This window comes from Excalfactoria chinensis, chromosome 1, assembly GCF_039878825.1.
Source record: "Excalfactoria chinensis isolate bCotChi1 chromosome 1, bCotChi1.hap2, whole genome shotgun sequence".
In the NCBI taxonomy this organism is placed as follows: Eukaryota; Metazoa; Chordata; class Aves; order Galliformes; family Phasianidae; genus Excalfactoria; species Excalfactoria chinensis.
The window spans coordinates 163,346,254-163,370,719 of record NC_092825.1 but is presented as its reverse complement, the minus strand read 5'-3'; the positions used below and the strand labels follow the sequence as shown (position 1 = coordinate 163,370,719).

Sequence of the window (24,466 nt, the reverse complement as noted above, 5' to 3'; positions counted from 1 at the left end):
GGAAAAAATGAGCATCAGAGCAATCGAAAAATACTCAGAGAATATGCTCAAGTATTTAATGCTTAATACATTAGTCATTCATGGGAGAACAGGTGATAAAATGCTATAGAAATGTAGTGAAAAATATTTATGAAGTTGACATCCCCATTGTTTTGTAGAGTATGCACACAGTTGTTACTTGAAGTTACTTTTATTTGAATACATGAGGTTTAATTGTTACCTTTCAAATACAAGTTACAGTGAAGCATTTACCTCTTGAATATTTTCCCCATTTTGTCATACTAAAAGCATTGCTTAAGAATATTTAGATTACAGAATCTCCTTTCCCACCTCCCATCCTACATCTCAATTAAGCGTGGAAAGCATTTAAATCAATTAAAGGTATCTCAGAGGAGAAACTAATTTAATTCACTGACAAACTGAGCTATCACCAGGGAAAGCAAGACTGCTGGTATAAACTCCCAAAATACTATTTCTGTACTGTCGGCAAGGCATTAGAAGAAGGATATATAAATATATATGTATGTACATATATATATATATATATACATATTTCTAACTACTGTGAGTTTTTAGGTACTGTCTGCACATGGTGATATTAGTTGAAAACATACATGGTACAAATAGTTGGGGTGGATAGTGGTTAGCAAAAACATTCCATGGCATTTGGTAACTAAATTAAGTCAAACCACACTAGGATGTAAAACGAAAAACAATAAATAAAGCAACAACAAAAAAAAACCCCACACATTTACCTGGTATTAGAAGCCTTAAAGGTTTGTGTATTAATCCTGTTGTGCAACAAGATGATTAGGTAGTGTAGCTAAAGCTGAAAAGATGCACTAGTTGGTACCAAAATAAAGCACAAATTCTGACTGCAGTAAAGAGGCAGATTCTGTTAGGAGCACTAACAATGTAAATGACATTTTTCCCTTGTGTAGTGTAACATGAAATATTTTATTGTCTTCTTTCCAAACATGTCTATAGAATCCCATCTGAAGAAGAGAGGTCAGCAATAAAAATATGTCAACAGTTAAGTGGAGCTGGCAAGTTTAGGGAGGTAGTAGTCACTGTTTTAATAGAAATACTTCCTTTAAGTCATTTCATCTTAATGGTGTACTGTGTACATGAGAAAGAGATGGCGTGAAAAGCTTCCTTCAGTCATTGTCCTGATAAGTAACATCTCACCTTTACATATTTATTTTATTTTAATACTAAAATATCTCAGGCTTATTACAGACTCGTGTATTTTTATTGGCAAAACAAGACAGAAGCAGATAGATACATTTGGTAGTCAGACCAGTTAGAATTGACATTGAGGCTTTACTTCCTGAACTCCAGAATTAGTACTGTATATTTGTTAAAGATACCTTCTGAGCATCACTGTGTCTTATTCAGCTTCTTGATTTTTGTTTACAAGACACTGTTGGCAACAGAACTCACAGAGTGAGTCTAAAATTCCAGTCATCTTAAGTCACTGTTTCCATGTGGCTTACTTGAGAAGCATGAGATACTAAATTTAGTTGCAAAGTAACTCATGGTCGTAGTAACTTCAGCTATTCAATTCAAGAACCCAGACAGTAAATTAGCTACTTTTTTTCTCTTTGAAACAAATCACTTCATTTGCAAGAAAGAGTCTATAGGCATTAACCCTCAAACATGGCAAAAACCTTTCTGGTGTGAAGGGCTTAGTACAGAAATGGAATGTAACACACTAGAATTATTTTTCTAGTAAAATACTTGGAATCAATTGTTCAAGAGGTGCAGGAGAAAAACAGAAGGGAAAACTGACTATGTCTGTGCTGGAAACGAAAGTATCCTTTTCACAAACCGGCTACATTAAGAAGAAGAGTTCAGATAAATATAGTAAAAAAAAGGGGGAAATATTGCCCTTTAATGCTAGAAAGATTAAGAAAATATCAGTTGGCTTCCATTCAAATTCTCTGTGAGTTCTGCTGGTCCTTTTTCAGACTGCGGTGATATCTGCATGGAGGGATTTGCTCAACAGTTACTCTGAGGCAGTCTGTAGATATGGAATTGGGTAGAACAATTAATGTTTTGCTATCAAAAGCAGGACTTCTGGGTCTCTGCTGTGCAGCTCCCTCCCTTCTGAATAATAATAAAGATTTTTTTCTGAATTTTCTCTTTTTTTTTCCCTTTGACTATGCAATTATTGTGTCAAGCAATTTTAATATTTCACTGTGACAAATCAGAAGGGATTGCTAAGATCTACAGCACCAAGCCTTTCTAAGGCCAAGTTCCTTGCAACTTTCCTTCATCCCACAGTGGCGTGCTGTGCTGAGGTGTCTTGAAAGTCTATGCTATTTCTCAGCTGTCAGCTTTCTTCCCAAGATCCCCAATCCATTAGTCCTGTAGGTATAAATTACAGTTCTTCATTAAACAAAGCTATGACTTGTAAACTAGTGTTCTATTCTGTTACAGATGGTATGGTTTTGGTTGGAAAGGACCTTAAAGATAATCCTGTTCTAGCCCCCTGCTATATGCAGGGACACCTCTCCCTAGACCAGGTTGCTCACAGCCCCATCCAGCCTAGCCTTGAATGCCTCCGTGGAGGGGGCATCCACAGCCTGTACTGAAATACCTTAAAATTGGAATGTCTTCATGCCATTCTCTACTTCATGTTAATGAGTGAAAGCAACGGAGGGACCAAAAGGCAAAAAATGCAGAGATTCATATGTGCAGATGCCTCAGTATTACTATAATGATTTATGAGACTCAGCAAAAATGTTCAGTGAATCTTCTTATGGTGGTGTTACATTGACAGTTGTTACAGGGAAAGACTCAAAGTGGCTTGGATTTTGTTTATAAGACAGTGCTGAAAGATACAATCAGATTTTACAGTTGAGGAAAGCTCTACTTAAGCTGAATGCAGAATACAGTTCTTAGCCCGGTGTGCAGTGAGCTTTGGGAATCTGCTGCCTAAGCAGGCTGGAAAATACGCGGCATCAAGGACACATAAAGGTAGACAACGGGTCCATAAAGAGGTTCTAAGGGGAATAGGTGAGTATATGCCATCCCTGTCCTTTGTACTGTGCAGCTTTCACACCACGTTTTTGTAGACAGCTGTGAGGAGAATGTTGCTCTGAAGGATCGTCTTTGGGATTTCCATCATCATCCCTGGAACATCGAGATGTCAACAGCGCCTTTGACAAACACATGCTGTGTAAAAGACCTGGTTCTGAGAGCTGTGTGGTGCTGGCTTTCAGTATGTCATGCTGTAAACTGCTGCTTTGTGCAGGTATTTTTAATCTTTCTCAAGTTTCTGTAGTATCATACATTTACCTTTACTTTTGTCTGCACTTTTAGATGGTGGCAGAACCAGTAAAAACAAGTGTGCTACCAGTCACCCTTGTGAGATGTGGCATTTCAGGCTGTATATGAGGAAAAGATCCTTCCCAGAAGGAGCGGTGATGTGGTGGCACAGCTGCCAGGGAGGTGGTGCAGTCACCGTCCCTGAGGCATGGTTCAGGAACCGTGTGGTGTGGCACTGAGGGACGTGGGCAGTGGGCATGGTGCGGTGTGCTGGCGGTTGGACTGGATGATCTTAGAAGTCTTCTCCAGCCTTAATGATTCCATGATTCTGACTGCAGGAGGTCTGGGTTTTGGTTTTACCCTCCTTCACGTCCAATATCGGCCCATAACACTTTCCAAACGCACTTTCTGAAGAACCCGCCGTGTGACGCGCCCATCTACGTGACGGGAGCAGGGAAGAATCTCCTCTCTCGGGCTGCCCTGCTACTCCTGTGCCCGAACCGTGGCCTCGCGGCGCCTCCTGACGGCCCAACGGCCGCGGCACGGCCGCTGTCACCTCCCTGAGCGCCAACCGACCCCGGGAGCGGCGGGAGGCTGGAGAGTGGCGGAGCGGTGTCAAACGGGCTCCCCCGTGAGGGCTGAGGGCGGTACTGCCGTTGGGATGAGGGAGCTCGGGACGGAACGGAACGCGCTGCTGGAGGCGGTGTCCCGGTTCTGTCAGATGTAAGACAACTAAGAAAGGAGGAAGGGAGCGTTTTCTCCAGAAGGCTGAGTTCCGAAATGCTAAAGCGGTCCGGATGAAGACCAGACCGTGGCCTTTCTGAGCGCGTTCTCCCTCCCAGCACTCAGTCCCAGACGTCCATATGGGACTCGGAGCGTGAGGTGCTGCCTTAACCCCTCCGCAATAAAAATGTCTGCAAACAGAGTGTGGCAGCGATGAGGATCTGAGCTTAAAATGTGAATGAAAAGAAGCCGAGCTGCTGGCAGTGTGCTGGCATGGCCAGGAGCTCCAGGGAGCTCAGTGAAGAGCACCAGTGAGAGCAGCTCAGCCGCAGCAGTCCTTAACCGCTGGTACCCCGCAGCACACACAGCCCCGGGCCGGTCCCAGTGGCTCTGCTGGGGATCTCAACACTCCGCACAGCACTTCTGCTTTCTTTCCGTGCGTCATTCCTAAGTGCAGCATCTGTAGCAGCGGGGAGAATTGCATCACCGTTCGGTTCACGTTTTCCTGTCAGGGTGCCTGTGAAGCCGTTGTGCTCGCTGAAGCCAAACCGAAGTGTTTGCTGTGCGGTGCCGCTGCTTTTTCTGCGCTTTCCCCACAGCGAAGGGACTTTACCGCTTACGGTTTTAAACCGATTCTTTCACGGTCCGTGGAAAACACCGATTTCATTAGTTTCATATTACACAGCGATCACCAAACGATGGCTCGTCACACACAGCGGAGCTCTCCGTTGGGGCCGTGGCTCGAGCCCTGCCCGCGGTGCCCCCGCGGGAGCCGCTCGGGGCCCTGGAAACCCCGGGTCGGTTTCCAAACTCCACTCGCCTGCCTTTAGCCGGGACTCCCGAGCGCCGTGCTGAGCGCCTCCGGGGGGTCACGGGCCGCCTCGGGCCGCACAACGGCTCCGGGGCTTCCCCGCCGCTCTGTCCTGCGGGCGGAGCGCGGTGGGGCCGGGGCTGTTAGCGCCGCGCGGGCCGGCGGAGCAGCGGAGGAAGCGGCCGGCAGGGGGCGCTGCTGCCCCGCCGCTGCCCGGCTCTGGGCCCGCTCTCTTCCCCCGCGGTTCCATTGGAGCAGCCGGAGACAAGTTGGCGCCATTTTGAAGCCGACTGGGGGACCGGGGCGAGCTGCGGAAGGGGAGGGGGTTAGAGGCGATTGGCTGCGGCGACGGCGGCAGCTCCTCTCCGAGCCCGGAGCAGCGGCAGCGCGGAGCGGACCCGCCTGGGACCAGCGAGGAGAGGCGGCTGCGGCGGGGTAAGGAGCCCGGCTCGGCGACCGCTTGCACCCCCACCCCGTGCACCGCTCCATTTTCCCTTCTCCGCGGCGGGGGGCGGCAGCTCGGACCGCGCTCCGCGGGCAGCGCCTGAGGAGGAGCGGGGCGAGGGCTCCCCGCGGCCGAACCCCCCCCCCCATCCCCCTCAGCCGTCCGCGGGGCCGCTCCCCTCCCCCCTTCCCCGTGGCCGCCGTCGCAAATTAAATTTGCCGCCCCCTTCCTACCCCCTCCCCCCCCCACACCCTCTCTAGCCCCCGGGGCGCGGCGGGGCCCTGCGGGGGGGTGACCTTGGCCGGGGTGCGCTGGGGCCTGGGGTCCCCTCCGGTGCCTTCCGCGCCCTCCCCGGGTGGCCCGGCGGGGGATGGCGGCGGGAGGCCGGCTGTCCCCTCCCTGCCCCTCGCCGCCTGCTCGGGCTGCGCCCGCGGCTCCGGCGCTCGGCGGAGATCCCCCCCTCGGCCTTTTGGGTCCCCCCTTCACCGCCCTCGTCAGCCGCGCGGACCTCGGCTCGGTGGGTACCTACTTGTGCCAGCCCGGTCCTTTCATCCTGGCTGTTTTTTTTTTCTTCTTCTTTTCTTTTCTCTTTTTTTTTTTTTTTTTTCTTTTTCTTTCTTTTTTCTTTCTTTCTTTTTTTTTTTTTTTTTTTTTTTTCTTAAATTTCTTCCTTTTCCCTCCCCCTTTGCATTAAGCTCTGTTAGAAAGCCATCGAGAGGGAAGAGTGTGTGTGTGTGTAGGAGGGGGCTGGCGCTGCCCGTGAGGTGAAAAACTATGAATTTTACATCGGAATCGCCAGATGGAGAATGGTTAATTTATAGGTTGTGCATTGTTTACGTTGAGAGCCTCTGGTCAGGAATCTAGGTCTGTAACTTCATCCCGCTGCAAATAAATCACTATCTCTTCTTCAAAACAAATCAACAATTAATGATGGTGAACAATCCTGGGGAACTGAACTGCAGCGGACTCGCTCCTCCAGAGCCGGGTTTGGCTGTGCGAGCCTTCTGACTTTTCACTGCCTGCACGAGCGCTGAGAGCCGCGATCGCCCGGCTAGGCGGTGCTGCCTGCCTTAGCACAACTGCCCAAGTATGTTCGTGTTGCTCTTTGTTTTGTGCTCGACGGGTAGGTGCTGGGCTGTAATTGATTTCTCTTTGCGGGAAATGGAATAGAAGGAAGGGGCGATTAACATTCGTGTGGCTTTATAGCTGAAAACGGCTGTCAGATCGCATTGTGGGAAGGAGGTAAGATGACATGCATTCCTTCAGGTTTTTCCCCTTTCAAACTATAGGAATACTTTTGTTTTTAGTTGATAGAATTTTTGCTTGCTGCCTTTTGAATGCCATATAGATGTGCTCTAGGTGCTATCTACTTGCATGAAAAGACATGAAGCAGCAGAATTTGTTATGCTTAGATTGCCCTAAAAGAAAGCAGGGAGTGATGGACAGCTGAGGATAGTTGAACTGAGGTGCGTGCATCACCTCCATGTGAAAGCGTGCGCTGCTGGAGGAAGTAGTTTGGTACTTGTGTGACATCTTGTGTCTGCGTTTGAAGTAGGGCTGTACTTTGCTGTGATGTAGGGGGTGATTGCATTTTGTTCTAAGTTCTTATGCATTATTAATTGTCCATGTTTTTCTTGTGTTGTCTGTGCTACCTATGCAGGCTAGTATTGTTTTGGTGGAACAGCTAAGTAAATTAAAATGGAAAGTTGTATGTCTGTAGTGCTTGTGTGCTGCTGAGTTGTTTTAATGTGTGCTGTGTAACTATTGGCTTCGGAGTGTTTCTAGCAGGCTTACTTATGGACTTAGATTGAGCAAGTCAGCTAAATTATTATTAAGGTGTAATTAAAGATATTAAAAAAGTTACTGCTAGCGTTCAGGAAGGCACTGTCATGAGAAATGGACATGACCACGGGCATTATCCAATTTTAGCTTTGAGCAGGAAGCTGTGTTACCTCCTGCAGATCCTAAGAGATGCTTTTTCTTTTGAGATCATTTGCTACCTACCGGGCTCTCAAATTATACTTTTCTTTCCCCTCTCATTCTTTCTTAAGATGCACAGTTTATATTTGTATGGAGCAGTAAAAGTTTCTATGAGTATTTTTAGGAGCCTCTTAGTGAGGGATCTTCATTTAAAGGTTGTTGGAGTAAATTAATGCTTTTTCTTGAAGTCTGTGTTTGGAAGAGGTGATACAGGCTACTTGTTGAACATGGGTAGGTGGCAGGGGGACAATGAATGAGAAAATGTGGAGCTGAGCACTACAAGCACGTAAGGTGGAAAATAAAGGGAAATATGGTATAAACGGGACTAATTATTTTTCCCTAACAGTTTCATTCAGATTTCCTTCTGCTCTAATGTTACTTAGAGAGAGGTATGTATTTGAGCTTTCTTTATGTAGTATTTTTTCTTTTCCTTCAGGCATGTTCCCTTATTAGAACCAAATGATGCATGTCCTGGTGTCTGGTACCGATGAGTGGTAGGACAGCGTGTCATACTTGTTACAAGTTGCTACAGTCGTGGTGTTTTTGATCTTAGAATGAAATACTGATATCGCAAGCTGAAAGAAAGACTGAGGAAATATTGGAGGCTTTTGGTCAGTTGTGGAACTAGCTGGTAGGGGAGAAGTGAGGAAACCTGAAAAAACTTGAGTCACCATCCATGGTGGGGAAGTGTTGGGTTGGCTTGTCCTGTTTTGTGGTATTCTTTGGACTAGTTAAACACCACTGATGGATCCTGGAAGGAATTGCGTGCAAGCTTTTGAAGAATTGCAATACATGTGCTTTAAACAAAGCAGTAAAGCCAAAGCAAAACTTCTTTGCTCTCATTTGAAAGTAGAAACTGTACATGTGTAAGCCGAGCTCTTCCATTGGTGATATCTTCAGTTGAATGTAGTCTCCCAGAAAACTTCATTATTTTCTTATTCTTCAGTCTGATATGTAAAATACATCAGAAGGGCAGTGTGTAAATGGAAATAAACTTTGTTTTTGCAGGTTAGTGGTTTGCTGAGTAAGCAAAATAGACCCAGGACACTTGAGATTCCGTCATGCGGTGCTATTACTGTCAGTAATTACCATGATATGTGTAGCTCAAAACAATTCAATGAAACACAACGACTGTTTTAACACTGTTTCTTAATAAGGGCGGAGGGGTAAACTTTTATAGATGATTACTATCTCTGCATGTACTGCTCTCCTACTTTCTCTAAAGTATGGGGGAATTTATGGTCCTTGGAGTGGAATCTGAAGGTTAGAACCCCCATTGCTTGATTCCCATCAATGGAATTCGCTTTTTCATGTTGTTCCACGCACTGGAAGACATTCTGTAGCATTATCCTTGTTTTATACTATCCAATATTTAGCTCTGTTATTGTACTTCATGACAATTTCAGCACTAATATGGCTCAAAAGATGATTTAAAAAAGAAAAAAAAAAAAACAACAACCAAACCCCATACCTCATTGGGAACAGATGGACATGTTTGTACTAATCATCTTGTGTCTGTCACCATTTGTATGGTAGTACCGTAACCAGGGATCAGGACCCCATCTGGGGTTTTCTAATTTATACCCTGTTCTTGGGAGATCAATTCCAGACAGTCCGAACTCTGTACTTTTTCTCTGACTTAATTAGGAATCCTGGTAGGTGCTGTTTCTGCTGAAACAAGATGCTTCGCTTCTGTATTTTTTTAACGGACTAAATTAAGTTAGCAGTTAAAAAATGTTTTTGTCTTAACTGCTTTTGTCACCTAGACTGCATTTCATAGCTCTGTTAAAGAGCACTAGATCCAGCTAGAGCCTAATTGTTAGGCACCTCAAAAGTGACTGCTGAGTGAGATTTTCCAGCTTTTGTGTAAGTTTACTCATCAGTTGTCCACAGCTTCTTTCAAAGCAGCCTCTGGTTATCTGTGAGGCATCCCTGGTGTACCCACATTGACATCAATTTGACATCAAGAATTGGGATTCTGGAAGTCTTAGGAGGAGGAAAAAAACCCCAAAAACTGTTATTCGTGCTGAGCACAGATGAATTTACTCTGAATGAAGACTCAGAACAAAACAAAATCTCTCCTAACTGTGTGTGTATTCTTTGTGTCGCCTCAAATTCAGCTGTTTCTGTTAGTAATGCTTTGTCACTTGAATATGGAGTTGCTGTAAAGACAATCAGATTTCTGGGAAGTCCTTTTTGGCAATGTGTTTGCTAGGTTTCTGCTCTTATCGCAAATAAGGAGTTGAGATGTGTTGCTGTTACTTAGGACGTGTGAGCAGATTGCTTTATGGATTATTGTTGTTGTTATTATTATTTTTAATTGTCCCCAGAGGATTGATTTTTCTGCATCTAACTACTTCAAATTTGTAAGGTGTTGTTGGGAAAATAACCAGCGTAGCCCTGCCATCTATCTTTAGGTGTGATACTGTCTTGGGTAATTGCTTTGTTTGACAGTTCAGTATGAAACATTGTGTGTAGTTTGTTATGGCTTCCTGTGCACAGAAGCAAAGTGGATAGAAGAGGCTGCAGCTTTTGTAGCATCGGTTTGTGAAAGCTGCTGTCTGGGACAATGCAGACTTCCCATGTGCTACTCAAGGCTTTCCAAAGGGGAACAGGCAAGTCGTGGGCACCTCATTCATGGTTTATAACAAAGTTCACGTTGGGTTTTCTTGCTGTTGGGAGTATGAACTAGTCAGAATAAGGCTGTAACACTTTTCTTTCTTGGTTCTTGGAAGTAGAGGAAATGAATGAATTAGCCAATTATGTATCTTTTAAAAGGTGTTGAAGGAGTTTTTCAGAGTGATATTAAGAGACAGACTCATTTCCCTTCACTTTGCCCAGCTTAGATTATGCAGTCCATGGTTCTCTGGAGCGTATCCGTAATTGAGGGAATTAAGAATGGAGATTGCCATGCATATACAGTTTTCTGAAATAAATATTCTGTGCTCAGTGGTAATGAGAGTGCTCTGAGAATGTGGAACATTTTGAATGTCTTCTTCCTGTTACAAATGTTGCCTATGATAAACTCTCCATAGGGTCCTTCCTGCAGTATTATGTGTGAGTACTTTTAGAGTAACTTTTTATTTCTTTATGGGTCATTGTCCACTTTGTCTTGTGAATGCATTTCTCTATGCAATGTAAACAATATTCAGGTTTATTTTGAAAGTACAAGACACAATTCTAATTTATCTTTGTACTCTTAAGCACGTTATGGAAATCCTTAGTTATATTTAGGAATGTATGTATTTATTTAGTTATGTTTAGAAATGTACGGGAAAGTTGGGGAGGAACTTCTTAGAAGGGCATGTAGCGATAAGACAAGGGGAAATGGCTTTAAACTGGAAGAGGGTAGATGTAGACTAGATATTAGGAAGAAATTCTTCATGGTGAGGGTGGTGAGACAGTGGAACAGGTTGCCCAGTGAGGCTGTGGATGTCCCCATCCCTGCAGGCATTCAAGGCCAGGCTTTGAGCAACCTCATCTATAACCCCTGCCTATAGCAGGGGACTGGAACTAGATGGTCTTAAACGTCCCTTCCAACCCAAACCATTCTATGAATTTGAGCTGCGTATTAGAGTTGGCTGTCGTATATTCCAAAAGCTGGAAAATGTGAAATGAATTGACAAGAAAGTGTATTGAGTGATTAGAGTGATTGAATGTCACTTTGAAACAGAGGGATTCTTTCTTTTTATCAGTTTATTGTGTTGCAAGAATAAGTCTGTTTAAACCAAACTTTTCCCTAGTGCTCATTAGTAGCGTTTTGATTTCCTGGGAGATGAGCTGTAGATCCTGATTTTTGTGGTGTTTGGTATTATGGCATAGTTTGAAAGTTGTGGACTCAGTTTCTCTGTACAGGCAAAGCTGGTGGACAGCTCTGAACATTCCTTCTGCCTCTCAGGTTAGTCATCTATAAAACGAAGTAATCCCTGTTTCATTAAGGTGTTGCAAAAATAAGTTATTTTTTATTGTCTGCTGATTTTACATTGGTTGGTCCTATGCAGGAGTCCTGTAGGAAGCTGAGTCTCTTCAGAGTGTGGTTTAAATAAAGTGTACTATGGGGCATGTGAAATGACGAGGAGAAAAACTGAACTGCTTCTTTGCTTTTGGCACGGAAAGAAGTGGTGAGGTGGAGAAATATAGTGAAGGATCAGGTAGATCACCTCCTTTGTGTGTATTCTTTTTAGTACCCTATCAGAATCTTGATTCTCTTGTTTTCTAACTCTTAAAAACTTGCTTTGCAGACGAACCCTTCTAACACCAGGCTTCCGTTATTCCTTTATAAGCCAATTTAGTAAAGAAATGTACTGTATGGATGTGCTCTTATGAGTCACGAGATTGTAACCTTTAGCTATGTGTAGCTCGTACTAATTAAATTAATGGAAAGCTATTAACAGTAATGCTTTATTGTCTGCTAACGAGTGTTTTGTGTGACGAGATGAGTGCTTTCCTGGGGATTCTTGCAATACTTGTTATTGACAGTAGAACAATGTAACATACATGATTCTACTTTGTACTGGGGGCCCTGCAAGGGGTTGAGTTCCATGGGATCTGTTTCTTCTGTTTTGTTTTTCTTTCCCTTTCCTTGCAGCTGACCTTTCTGCTGAGATCTCCCTCATAACTTCTCTGCCTGGTTTGTGCTTCTGATTAATACTTCACTGTCCAGTAAATCCTACTTCCTCTTCACTTGTTTGGCAAATGACTTCTAGCCTCAAGATTCCTAAACTGCAATGCATTTTTTAGTTTTTGTTGCTTTTTTTTTCCCCCCCCACAGTCAACTGTGGTTCTGGGTTCTTTCTGCCTTCCCCAGGACACCTGAGCTGCTTCTTCATTAGCCTGAAATGACTTGTTGGTAAATGTATCCATATCTCACCCGTTTCTATCATAAACAGGGGTGTTTTTTGAGTATTTTTGTCTCAGACTTAATACAGCCTGTCCTTGAGAATCTGGGTGCAGCGTGGACAACTCCAGCTTTTTCTATTGAAGAAATGGTGATTTCTGGCTGTGTGCAGACAGGTGGATTAGCAATGGATCCAGTTGTCAAAAGGATTTGCCAGAAATGTTTGATAGTGTCAAGATTTGGTTACATTAACTTTCTAACTTGAGAGTAAGTAATGAGGAAGCAGGAGTCAGGAACCTGGAATGTGCACACGAACAGTTTGTGTACCTGAAGAACTAAGCAGAAACTCTCACAACTGTCATACCTTGCTTGTATGCTTACAGTCATGGACAGCATAAGCAATTATAGCTATTTATGAAGACTTCAAAATGAATTGTTTTGTTATTAGAACAAAATTTATAAGATGAATGTTAGTTTCTATTGAGTTATCTACTGTGATCTACTAATCTATCTTATCTATTCCTGTTTACAGAGCATAGTGCATGAGTGTGTGTATTTTAGTTAGGAGTGTTTTATGTGTTTGGAGGCTGTGGCAAGCTGCTTTTCTGTGTGTGCTTGTGTGTGTCAATGCTGTTGTATGAGGGCTGCTCTGAAAGCAATGCCTCCTAATTTATGGTGTTGCCTCATGATGTCAGAGGCAGACGTTGGTGGTATGGCAGTAGAGGTTGAACCTTCTCGCCAATATTCTGTCCCATGACGGTGACTGTGTTGAAAAGTAGTATTTTGTAGCTATCAAAAAGCATTACTGTGCTCTTTGTGTCTTTGTAGTTTCCATAGAAGTAAATAGGAGGCGTTACTTGTGGAGTGACTTACATCGGGTTTCTATTCTGGGTAGATTTGTGTCTTTATTGGATGGGTTATTGTAAGAAAGTAATGCAGCGATTGTGCATGAAATGAGCTCCAACTGGAGGATAAATAAATACTAAGGATTAATTTTAAAAGGAAGACAGAAACTGCAGAGTTTTAAGTACTTCCAACGAAGAAGGCTGGAGTAGCTGTAATAATGCATACAAACAGTACCAAAGTTAGGATTCAAAGGGATCTATGAATATAAATTCCGGAAGCAAGAGTGTGAAGAGGCTGGAGCCAGGCTCTGTCAGTTGTACCCAGTAGAGGGGCAAGAGGCAGTAGGCACCAACTGGAGTGCAGGGTTCCCTCTGAACACCAGAAGCACTTCTGTGCTATGCAGGTGATGGAGCGCTGACACAGGCTGCCCAGAGGCTGTGCAGTGGAGACCTTGGGGGTCTCCCAGAACCCCTGGGACATTGCTCTGGGCACACAGGAGCAGGACTGGGCAAGGGGACCTCCAGGTTCCCTCCAGCATCAGCTGCTCTCTGAATCTGTAAAAACATGAACCCTCAGTGTAAAATTAGGTAGGGATGAATACCAGTTTTGAAAGGAATTACAGAATTCAGTAGATTATTGATGAAGAAAGTTACTTGTTGGTTGAGCATAGAGATAGACGTTAAAGCTAGACTTTGCTGGTTAAAACATCAGAAGTCTTCAGGGTATGTTTTTTTTTCTTTACAGTGATCTTACAGGTATGTTCATGTGTAATAGCAGATGACTTAACTCCTACACTTAAGGTTTCTTCTAGTTCCTTAGTCTTAATAAGCCATCACTAGGGCACTTAGTTCACCTGGCAGAAGCAATTCTTTCTTTTGTTGGTATTTTATAGACAGAATTATGGGTTCTTCCACAGTCTTCAGGAGAAGCAGAACTGATACAAGCCTTTGGGGTAGGCAGCTTCTACTTGGAAAACAGCAGCTGAGTGCTGTTCTGGTACTAAGATTTCAGCATGCAGCCCCGGTATAAATGTTTATAATTCATATTGACTAGGAATGGGCTCACAACATCAGTAGGCTACAAGTGCTGTCTGTTGGGTCTCACAATTCAAATCACCCTGCTACTGCTTTTTTTTTTTTCCTTGTTCCTTAGTATTTGTGATTGAATCATCTGTATTAAGGTGCTAAGCGTTTGGATTGATTTATGTTATTAATTGTTACATACTAGGTTAGGAATGGGAGGGAGTCTTGTTTATATGTACAAGGTCTGACTTGTTACCAAAGCAATTTTGTGTTTGTTGTATCTGCAGCAGTTCACAAGAAGTTGTTATACTTCATGTATTAATGCTCGTATTAATGCTTTTGGAAGTACTAAGCCTTTAATGGTAAGGCTCTATAAGGCATTTTTTGCCAACTAAGTGGTAAAATGATACCAAGCTCTGTTCCCTCCAAAGGGGTAATGTGGTGATTAAATTTAATTTGTTCCTAATGTCTGTTGTAGTTATCATCTGATTTCTGTCACGTTCCCCTTATTTTCCCAATGGCACCTGTGACACTTTTGCATGTTTTCTTTTCTCCCCTGATGTATAAGTACTAAAAATGTTAGCTTTATAAAGTAGCATATCTCAGTAGTTCAAAATATGGGGCTTTTATGACTGTGTCGTTACAGTGTTTTGGAAATAGTTGTAAAGGTAAACACCCCACCCCCATTCCTTTCCAAACGCTGGAGGAAGAAAGCAATTCTTGCCTTATGGAATCTTAAAGAAGTTCCCCCTCTATAGCAGGACTGTACCAAGATCATGCCTATGAAGTAGTGGTATTGTGAAATACCAGTTTGCTTAGGCTCGATGTCAGTTCTTCGCAGTTCTTCGGAATGCCACTTTAAAGACATTCAAAGACAATTCTTAGCAGTCCTAGGAAAATTTTGAGCAGGGAAAGGCTTGTTTTTCAACTAGATGCTCACATAGCCAAGTAGATGCGTTTCCTTTCTGTATTGACGGAATTGTGTTCTGTTTGATTTAGGTACTTCTCCTCAGTCTTTAATTAATGATCAGAAAGTTGTTCCAAAACCTCAGTTAAAAAAGCCTTTAAGTCCTCTTCTAGTTATCAGTTTTCTAAATCATCTCAACTTTTTCTAATGTTTTTTTCCTGGGGGTTGTTGGTGTCTTCCAGCATTTACAGTGCTTTCTGCCTCTTCTCTCTTTCTCTTCTCGACTCTTCTTCTGCTATGCTCTTGTGATATGGTAGACTTTATTGGTACTCGTTCCTGTTAATTCTCATAGCTATCTGTAGTTGAATGTAGTATGCCAAGAAAGTCTGTACCAGTTTGTTGGGTATTGTGGTGTAATTTCATAGCACTGGTATGTGAACTTGTAATGATTTTCTATGTTTCTCTCTCCACCTTTTTTTTTCCCTAACAGTGATTTTCTCTCAGGTCTGCAGCATAGATTCTTGCTTAGCAGTTCAAATGCAGTCCTTGTACTTAAAAATATTTCTCTTTTTCCTCTTCCAGTATTTCACTGAAGAAAACCCTATCCATCTCCTCATTAACCACACTTTCCAATTACTTTCATAATACCTGATTCTAAGCGTGAGGGGAAAAAAATACAGAATGTTTTATTGTAGGCTGATCAAACAATGCCAGAGTGATCCGATGTTCTTCTAAGTTGCATTTATCCCTCTATTTAAAAGTTTTCTTCTAGAATGCAGATTTCTTTTCTAAACTTAGTCTTCTCTCCAAGTTGTGCATCTGCTCAGTATTCTTTTTCCCACTTTGCATTATTACAAGAAAATATAGGGAGTACCGTAACTTAATCTAATAGTGTACTGCATCTTAACTTTTAAATACCTCTAGAGAGCTTTGGGTATTGCACAGTTTCATGGATTTTAAGATAGTGTCTGTATAATGCTTTGGTTTGAAAATGGAAAGTTCTTAACATAGGCAGAGTCACATCTGGTTGAATAAAGGTGTTACCAATTGCCAGGGGAGTTAAGTTTCACCTTCTTTCAGAAATGGCTATGCAGCTGACTTTGGTCTGTTTCAATATTGTCTTGATACTTAGTCATTAAAATACAGCAGTACTTGCTTTTAATTTTTAGCTATTAAAATGCAGTTATTCTGATCTTTTTTCTTTAGTTTGTTTTGCTTTGTAACAATAGCTATCTTTGTTTGGCTCTTATTCTGACTTCATTTCTAGACTTAATGCTCTTTGAATGTTACTCCTATTTCCTGAGGACTGTGATTACTTTGTAGAATTTTAAAAAGTGATTATTTGAAATTGCATAGTAATATGAAAATGTTTCTTCCATTCAAATAGAGGAAAAACAGTCTCAAAGTCCAAATTGCTTTGTGCTTTTGGTGTGGTTTTTGCCCGCTATTGAAATGTTGAACTTGTATAAACCTTCAAATCAAATTACATCAGTTTTCAGTTTCTGCCTTTCAGAATGGTAGCTTTATTTTGTTCTGTTTGCCTCTATCATATATAATAATCATTTGTTGTCTCTGAACATTGACAGAATCCTATCTTGTGTAATTCCTTACTTAAGTTTTGTCATACACGCATAGGTTGGCAAATAACCCACATCCAAAGTAAATGCACTGTAGAGTAGTTCTGTTTATGCAGATGAGAGCGTATGGCTTTCTGAACAGCAGGGCAGAAACTTTGTAATTTTGTATCAGTTTTCCCACAAAGAGCACTAAATAATACTAACCGTATTAGATCATGAGGGGGCTCATATGGACAGATTTCGGTGCTTCTCCTTAGTGCGGTAGACTTGTAGAGTACACATGGGGTTATGGTAGTTTCAGGTGGTGGAAACGAAGAAGTGTCTGTTCTGCAAACGGTCCATATACTGGTGTTCACCATGAAAAATGCCTGATGATTTTCAGAACATTTTTGCTTATTTTTTTCCACTGATACTGACAATTTGCTGGATTAATCTCCCCATTTTTCCAGGGATGGAAGCAGGATTGCAAGTGTGTCCTGAAGTATTTGAAGCACCAATATGTCAGATTTCCTATCAGCACCAGAAATGGCATATCAAAGGCATTCCCCTAAAGAAACCAAGTGAATCTCAAGGTGGACATATACTGAAAAATGAATGTAAAATGAATTTCTTCACCCCAAAGTCTGCGGCTTCTGTGTGACCAAAGTGGCTTCAATTTCCGTGGTTACTTCAGATGTTGCTCTCAACAGCTGCTGGAATAATAATTGCTGCTGTCCAGAATCAGTGATGTGATGCCTTAAGCTGCTAGATACAAGGAATGATAGTCATTGTATGAATGGATGTTTGCAGGTTGCATGTGTATAGCAGTAGAAAGCAGTTCACAAGTAAAGCTTATGTCAAGATAAGGTATGTGTGAAATGAGTCATGCCACTGGTAGATACAATAGTCTTGAGTGAACTTTGTGATCTTGCATAATTCTCCCACAATGTCCTTTGTAATAATTAAATTATTATATTGAATTCTCAGATCTCCTCTGTATTTCTAAAAAAAAAATAGACCTTTACACAGACATTCTCCCTTCAGCTTAGTGCTGATTAGTTTGAGCCTTCTGTATGGGTGAGTTCATCTTCTGTAGTCATAACAGTAGTAAGGATGCGAGATTTCTCAAGTCAATATGTTAACTTCCATTTTAATCTTGCTTAGACCAGGCTCTTAACATAGACACTAGGTACTTTTCTGAATGCATTCTTTCCTAAATCCTATTCAAATCATCCTGAAGCATGGAGATTGTTAAGGCATGAACATAATAAAGACAATTCTGTAGGTTTTATCTCTGAGTTTATCTCTAGCTGCCTTCCAGTACTGGTAGGGGGCCTACAGGCAAGCTGGGGAGGGACTTTTTAGAATGGCATGTAGTGACAGCATGAGGGAAAATGGCCTTAAAATGGAAGAGGGTAAATTTAGACTAGATATTAGGAAGGAATTCTTTACTGTGAAGGTGTTGAGACACTGGAATGGGTTGCCCAGTGAGGTTGTGGATGCCCCTGTAATGGTCCCTTCCAATACAAACCATCCTATGATTATGAAAGTAAATTATCTGTAGAGAGTGTGTTTATTCTGCAGTTTTTTTGTCCTGAATTCCTATTTGTGTTTTATAGGATGGGGAAATCAGCACTTTAGACAGCTCTGTCAGGTTTGTAGAGTTGAGTTTATTTTGTGTTGGATGCATTGTTGGATATGACCGAACCTTTTAGCAGTCAAGCAAAAACCCTTTACATGGGCTGTATCACCTATATCATTCCAAGTTGGTCAAAGCTGAGGTGGCTAAAGGTACATATGTACGAGTGTGTGTGTGAATGGACACTATCAAAACTTGATGAGAGGTGTTAGCAGTCTTTCTTTATGAACTTCATTTAGTAAAACTTCATTGTATTTCAGTGACGTTTAGCATGTGAAAATATTTCATCATTTGAATGTTAAGGTGACAAGGTTATTAAAGGTTTTGTTCCTTTCTCAGACTTATTTACCTCTGTTACCTTTCCCCCACTCTCCTGCTTCTCCTACCCACAGGAAGTGTTATCTTTCTACGAAATCCCCTACATCCAAGCTGGTTTACATGAGAACTGCATTCCTCATTTCCTGACTGTAGTGCCATCTTGCCTCTTTGCATTTATTTTTTCCCATTATTTTAAGGCACTGTGTTTTCCTAGAGCAAAATAAATTATGTCTACCTGTCAAGAAGCTTGAAGTATGTGTTAGGTAAAAACTGCCACGATCTTGTCCAAACAAATTTAAGTTAAAACCCATTTGAGTGGCTTGTTGTACTTGGTATGTTGTTGTTTCTTTTTGTACTTTTACTTTTTTATTGTAGTTCCGCTGTCATTTCCTTGTAGAATCCCATGCTTTGCATTAAAGGTTGCACAGAGGAGTTTGGTCAGTCTGCTTTTTATACACTTCTTTTTTAAAATTCTTTATATAGTAGACTTTAATAAGATGACCCCTTAAAATGCAGTGAGGTTTGATATTTTCCCAAATATTTGACTGACAAATACCTTGCAGGTGTCTGTTTTAGTAGCTGATTTTGTTGGTCAACGCTCTTTTCCATTTTGTGCTACAAATACAATATTGTTCTTACTCCATTTTCCTTTAGCTCCATTTTTACTTTTCCTTTCTCTGTCAGAATATTTTGCAGTCCATTCATATCTCATCGTCATTTCTTGTCCCACAGCCATGCATTGAGATTAAGAACTGTAAACTTAATACTTACAGTTCATCTACTTCATCTTGGCTACGAGCACGAGAAAGCTGAAATCCCCTTTTGAAAATAACTTTTGAAACCTTGTTTTATGTCACTAAAAATACCGTTTTCCTAATGTTTTTTTAAAAAATAAAATAAAATCAAACAACAGAAAAACAACACCCTGTGCTTTTTATCACATCTCTAATGCTGAAATCTACAAGTTGGTTTGCTTTTGTATCTGTGGAAGCTGCAGGTCTCTGTAACACCACTGGGGAGAACTGTATGCTGAGGTACCTCAGTATGGAGTACTGTGTGCTGTTCTCTGGGAGACCTCTAGCTAAAAATGCATTTTGACTAATCTCACCTGCAGAAATAGCAAGTTACCTTTTGATCATCTGTGTACAAACGGCTTGCAGGTTTCCAGTGTACTTAAAAAGAAGCCATGGTACCAAAGTCAGTATATATATTTTTTTTTCTTGAATCCTCCAAATCTCTGTGCATAGTGAAAGTACTTCCTCTTGCACTTATTACCTGCACACCTACTCATAGAATCACACGGTTGGAAAGGACCTACAAGATCATCCAGTCCAACCACCGTCCCATCACCATTGCTACCACAAGCCACTAAACCATCTCTCATAGCTCCTCATCCAGATGCCTCTTGAACACTGCCAGGGATGGCAACTCCACCACCTCCCTGGGCAGCCATTCCAGTGCCTGACCACTCTCTGAGTAACTTATTAGGTAAACACTTTGTGGATAAAGAAACTTAACACTTTTCACTCTGTTTTCTAACATAAGGTTGAAAAGCGCAGTGCTTCCTAGCTTAAGCAAGCATTATTACCTAAGTATAGACTGTCAACAGATTGCCACTAATGGATATTCCATCAAGGAAGCCTGGTACTTTTCATATCACTTTCCTGCTGGGTGTGTTGCTTCAGTCTTGCAATGTGGTTCATCGTTCCTGAAGGGTGTTAATTAATGGCTTCTGTAAATTCTTCCTGTGTCAGTCCTTACTATGTGTAGTGCTGCTTTACAGAAATCAGGACTGAACGTTTTCTCAGTATTGTGACTAATACTAGTATCTTGATTTAATAGTAGATAAGTGAATACTGTAGCATATTTTTAAAAGAGAATGCAGTGTATTCTTGCGGACATACCTCAACAAATCCGATGAAAATATAAGTGAATTTATGTGAGCAGACTTGTTTCAGTTTTCTGTTTTACTTGAAGACGAAAAGTATCTGCCAAGATTCAGCTTGGAGTCGCTTTTTATAGTGGAGTTAGAACTCCTCAGTCGAAGATTTATTATGGTAATAGTTTTAATATAGTGGCACTGAAATAATATAAGTGCCTGACAAGTCACGGCTCACCTTGGTCAGTTGTTGTCAATCAGTTCTGCATAGCAGGACTTTAACAGGATGTAACAGTTTTTCAGTAAATGACTTAAAACATTAAAATATTCGTGTTTAATATTAATAACCCTGCTAGAGAGAAACATGTCTGCCTCTTCCATTTGTTCATGTTGTGGGTTAATCTCTTCAGAATACTTTGTATCTTCTCTGCAAATTACCCCTTGGCCACTTTCTTCACACATACTGTGTTGCTGAAATGAAGCTACTGCTTTTAAAGCATTTGTAGTGACCTGTTTTTATTCGTGCAGGGATGATAACTACTGAGGGTGCAAAAATAGAGAAATAGTCAACAGAAATGGCATGCTAATGGAGGAACGGAGCTATGGAGTGAACTCTGTTATGGATTACGGGATGGAAAAGTTCCGACTTCCACATAATATTCTGTGAAACAATGAAGAGAAAACGTTCTTGGGATTTAATACTAAATCCTTTTTGTCTTCCTGGTGGAGTAGCCTGTGAAGGGGTGAGGTTACTGTGGGATTGTAGAGAATGGGTTGGTGACTGTTCACTTTTTCTTGAAAGTTATGAAGATGTCACCAACTTCATTATCATTGATCAGTGAGGCTGTGGGTGCCCCCCTCCCTAGAGGTTCTCAGAGTTGCGCTGGATAGGGTTTTGAGCAACCTGGTCTAGAGGGAGGTGTCCCTGCCTATAGCAGGCGGTTAGAACGAGATGGTTTAAAGGTCCTTTCCACCCCAAACTAGTCTGTGATCCTGCTATTATGGTTTTGAGTTCTGAATTTTGGGAGGCTTGAACAGTAAGGCAGTAGACAGACTTGTATGCAGGCAAATTTGCTAAAGCTGGATTCACGATTCTTCTCTTGGATTAGGTATGTATGAAAATACTTGGAGGATTAAGATTTAGACACGTATGGATCCCTGTAAAAGTACTGTTGACGTGTGACTTCATGTGTGTTGAGGCGTAGTTTATTTAATGATTAGCACAGTGAATTAAACCACCATAGACAGTATAAAATGTCATCCAAACAAAACACAATTAAGTTGAATGCGGTTTAAATCCACCTTTTAGATTATTTATTTGATGTTCTGTAATGATATTTATTGATTTGTAACATATATTGCAAAATGCAGGATGTCAATCCAGGCTTTTTTTTTGCACGTGTGTAATCTGGTTTGTGATGTTGAGATAGTGGAGTATATGTATTTAGATTATAGTATTTAATCTTTTACCAATATAGAAACAATTTGAATATCAGACTCCTTAATATTTAATATCATGGCCAGTGAAGTTGCTCACCTGGAATTGGGTAACTGCAGCGTCCTGCTCATCTTGTACGGAACTAAGCATTTCTGTTCCAGTTACTTGAGTTTGAGCACGTTTTGTCACTGCCACCTGTTACTAATGAATTCTGTTCAGAGTAATGAATTGTTCTGTAAACACACACTGGCTGGCTTTTATAATTTTGCACTGTGTGATCTTTTGATTTAACTTTTTTTTCCGCACAGGAAATGGATGATTAATCCATCCCGTTTCAATGTGCAATAAATGCATGAATGCATCTTCAATTTTTAATGTTTTTTCCATCCTTTAATTCTCCAGTTATACTCGTGCAAAGAATGTGTATTTTGTCAATTCTGTTGCTTTTCTTGCAGTTGTTTCTTGTATATTCCCTTTCTTCCCTCTGTACCCAGCAAGGGCAAAATCACTTCTTAACTTGTTAGCATTTTGTATATGAACCCATTTTACTGTGTGCTTCTTCAGACTTGCTCATGGTTTTCCTGATGTTATGTCTTCCGAGTCATAGTAGCAGTGTTGCCTCTGTGTTGAAAGAAGCAACATCCAGCACCTCAGCTCCAATGTACCACTACTTTCTGCGCTAGGAGTGTAGTTCACATTTAAAATACGAGGTTCAATCAGAATATAGAATCACAGAATGGCCTGGGTTGAAAAGGATAGCAATGACCATCTAGTTTCAGCCCCCCTGCTATGAGCAGCATCACCAGCCACCAGACCAGGCTGCCCAGAGCCCCACTGTTCCAGTGCGTCACCAACCTCTGTGTGAACAAATTCCTCCTGATATCTAACCTAAACCTCCCCCACTCTGTTTAAAACCGTTCCCCCTTGTCCTATCACTCTCCACCCTCATAAACAACCCTTGCCTCTCTTGTATATATGCTTCCTTATATGTTGTTATGCACCTACATACACCTGTTCCTACCAAAAATCCAACTTGTAATGTGTTTACTGAATCTCAACTTGCAATGGAATGGCAACTCCAACTGATCAATACTGTGGTGCTCCAGAAGGCTCTGCTGCCCTGCATTGGTAGAAGTCCTGCCTTTGTGAATTTCAGCGTCAGTTCCTTGGATAAGGCAAATTGATCAAAGTGGTTTTAATTTAAAAACTGCTGACCATTCTTTCTGACTAAACAGAGTGGTTCATTTTGATAATTTCCAGTTCAACTTTTATTTCTTGAGGAAGAAAAATCTTTCCAGTAATTGCTTTCTTGATGGTGTAGGATGTTGTGGTGGGTTGACCTTGGCTGGCTGCCCACCATGCTGTGCTCTCACTCCCCTTCCTGAACATAACAGGGGAGAGAGTAAGAATGGAAAACTCATGGGTTGAGATAAAGACAGAGAGATCACTGACTAATTACTGTCGTAGGCAAACCAGACTTAACCAAGTCTGCCAATTATAAATAGAGCACAATGATGATAAACATAGACATAACTATGTCACTTTCCACCCCCCACACTTTCTTACAGTCTCAAACTCATTCCTTTGTTCCCAACTCTTCTTCCTCCTTTCCACACCTGGCCCATCCAGTGCTACAAGGAAGATGGGAATAGGAGTTATGGTCTGTTCGTGATACTTTGTCTCTGCTGCTCCTTCCTCTCCTTTTTCAGTTGCTCCAATGTGGGTTTTTTCCCCGTTGATGGCAGTTCTTTTTGAGCTACGTGCACCCTTTTCCTCGCATGCAGTCTATTCCTGCTAGGAACAAACCCATCAACATGGGTCCCCTGTGGGCTGCAGCTCTGGCTCAGGGCCTGCTTCTGCCCCTTCTGCACATGGAGATGCACTCTTATGTGGTGCCCATGGGCTACAGCCTGCTCCAGCATGGACCTTGTGTGGGCTTCACGAAGCTGGTGCTCTACAACTGGAGCACCTCTTGTCCTCCTCTGCACTGACCTTGGGGCTGTAGGGCTGCCTGTCTTCCTGATTTCCCCATCCCTTACACCTCTCACACAGCAGCAGCTGCATGGTGATGTTTTTACCCTTTTTTAAACGCACTCTCACAGTGAAGCCATCAGAGTGAGTGCTTGGTGTGGTTCTGGCTGGTGGGCTCCATTTGGAACTGGCTCTAGCCAGTGCGGGAGCAGCCATCTCATCTCACAGAGGACAGTTCTGCAGTCCTCTGCTTGCAAAACCTTGCCATGTAAATACAAATGTTCCATGTTGGAGCTTGGTTGCCGGAAGCTTGTGTGTCAGTAGGACATGTCAGCCAAGCAGTTCAACTTTGACCATAACGTACAAATTTGGCTTAAATTATTTCTTAGAGCTCTAAGTGGAACTATGTCCCCATATTCTAATCAAATTTTCACCAAGTTGATCTGATCTGTCAGCTGTCTGCCACTGGAAAGGGGAAGTTTTGATCCCCAGTTCCCTTAATTCCTGTTCCTTCCTTTGAATGGGCTCTGATGCATGTCCTATGCTTTTCAAAACCAATTAGGCTTCTTTTTTGAATTGGTGAGTTTGGCTGGTCCGGGAAAGCACTGAATGTTGTTGGAGTATTCTTAGAGTGATGACAGCAAGGCTCTTGTCTGCTGTGGTGAACTGTTAAGATCAGTGTTTGCATCACGTATAGCATCCCATCTGGAAGCTGTAATGTGGAACCTACATCAAACAGCAAGAAGGGTGAACTTGGTCATATCTTCTGTTTTTGAGGAGTTCTAGACTACTGTCATGCAGTATACTAAGAAATACAATAG

General features: G+C 42.0%; 1 protein-coding gene across 4 annotated transcripts in view; it reads left to right on the top strand.

The window, feature by feature from the left end:
- The first annotated feature begins 5,073 nt into the window (after positions 1-5,073).
- The window catches only part of PDS5B (PDS5 cohesin associated factor B), a 100,052-nt gene continuing 80,659 nt past the window's right edge, over positions 5,074-24,466 (top strand). For all 4 annotated transcript variants that reach the window (XM_072361590.1, XM_072361588.1, XM_072361589.1 and 1 more), the window contains exon 1: positions 5,074-5,242. The gene's annotated coding sequence lies outside the window, so the exon portion shown is untranslated. The remainder of the gene's footprint in view (positions 5,243-24,466) is intronic.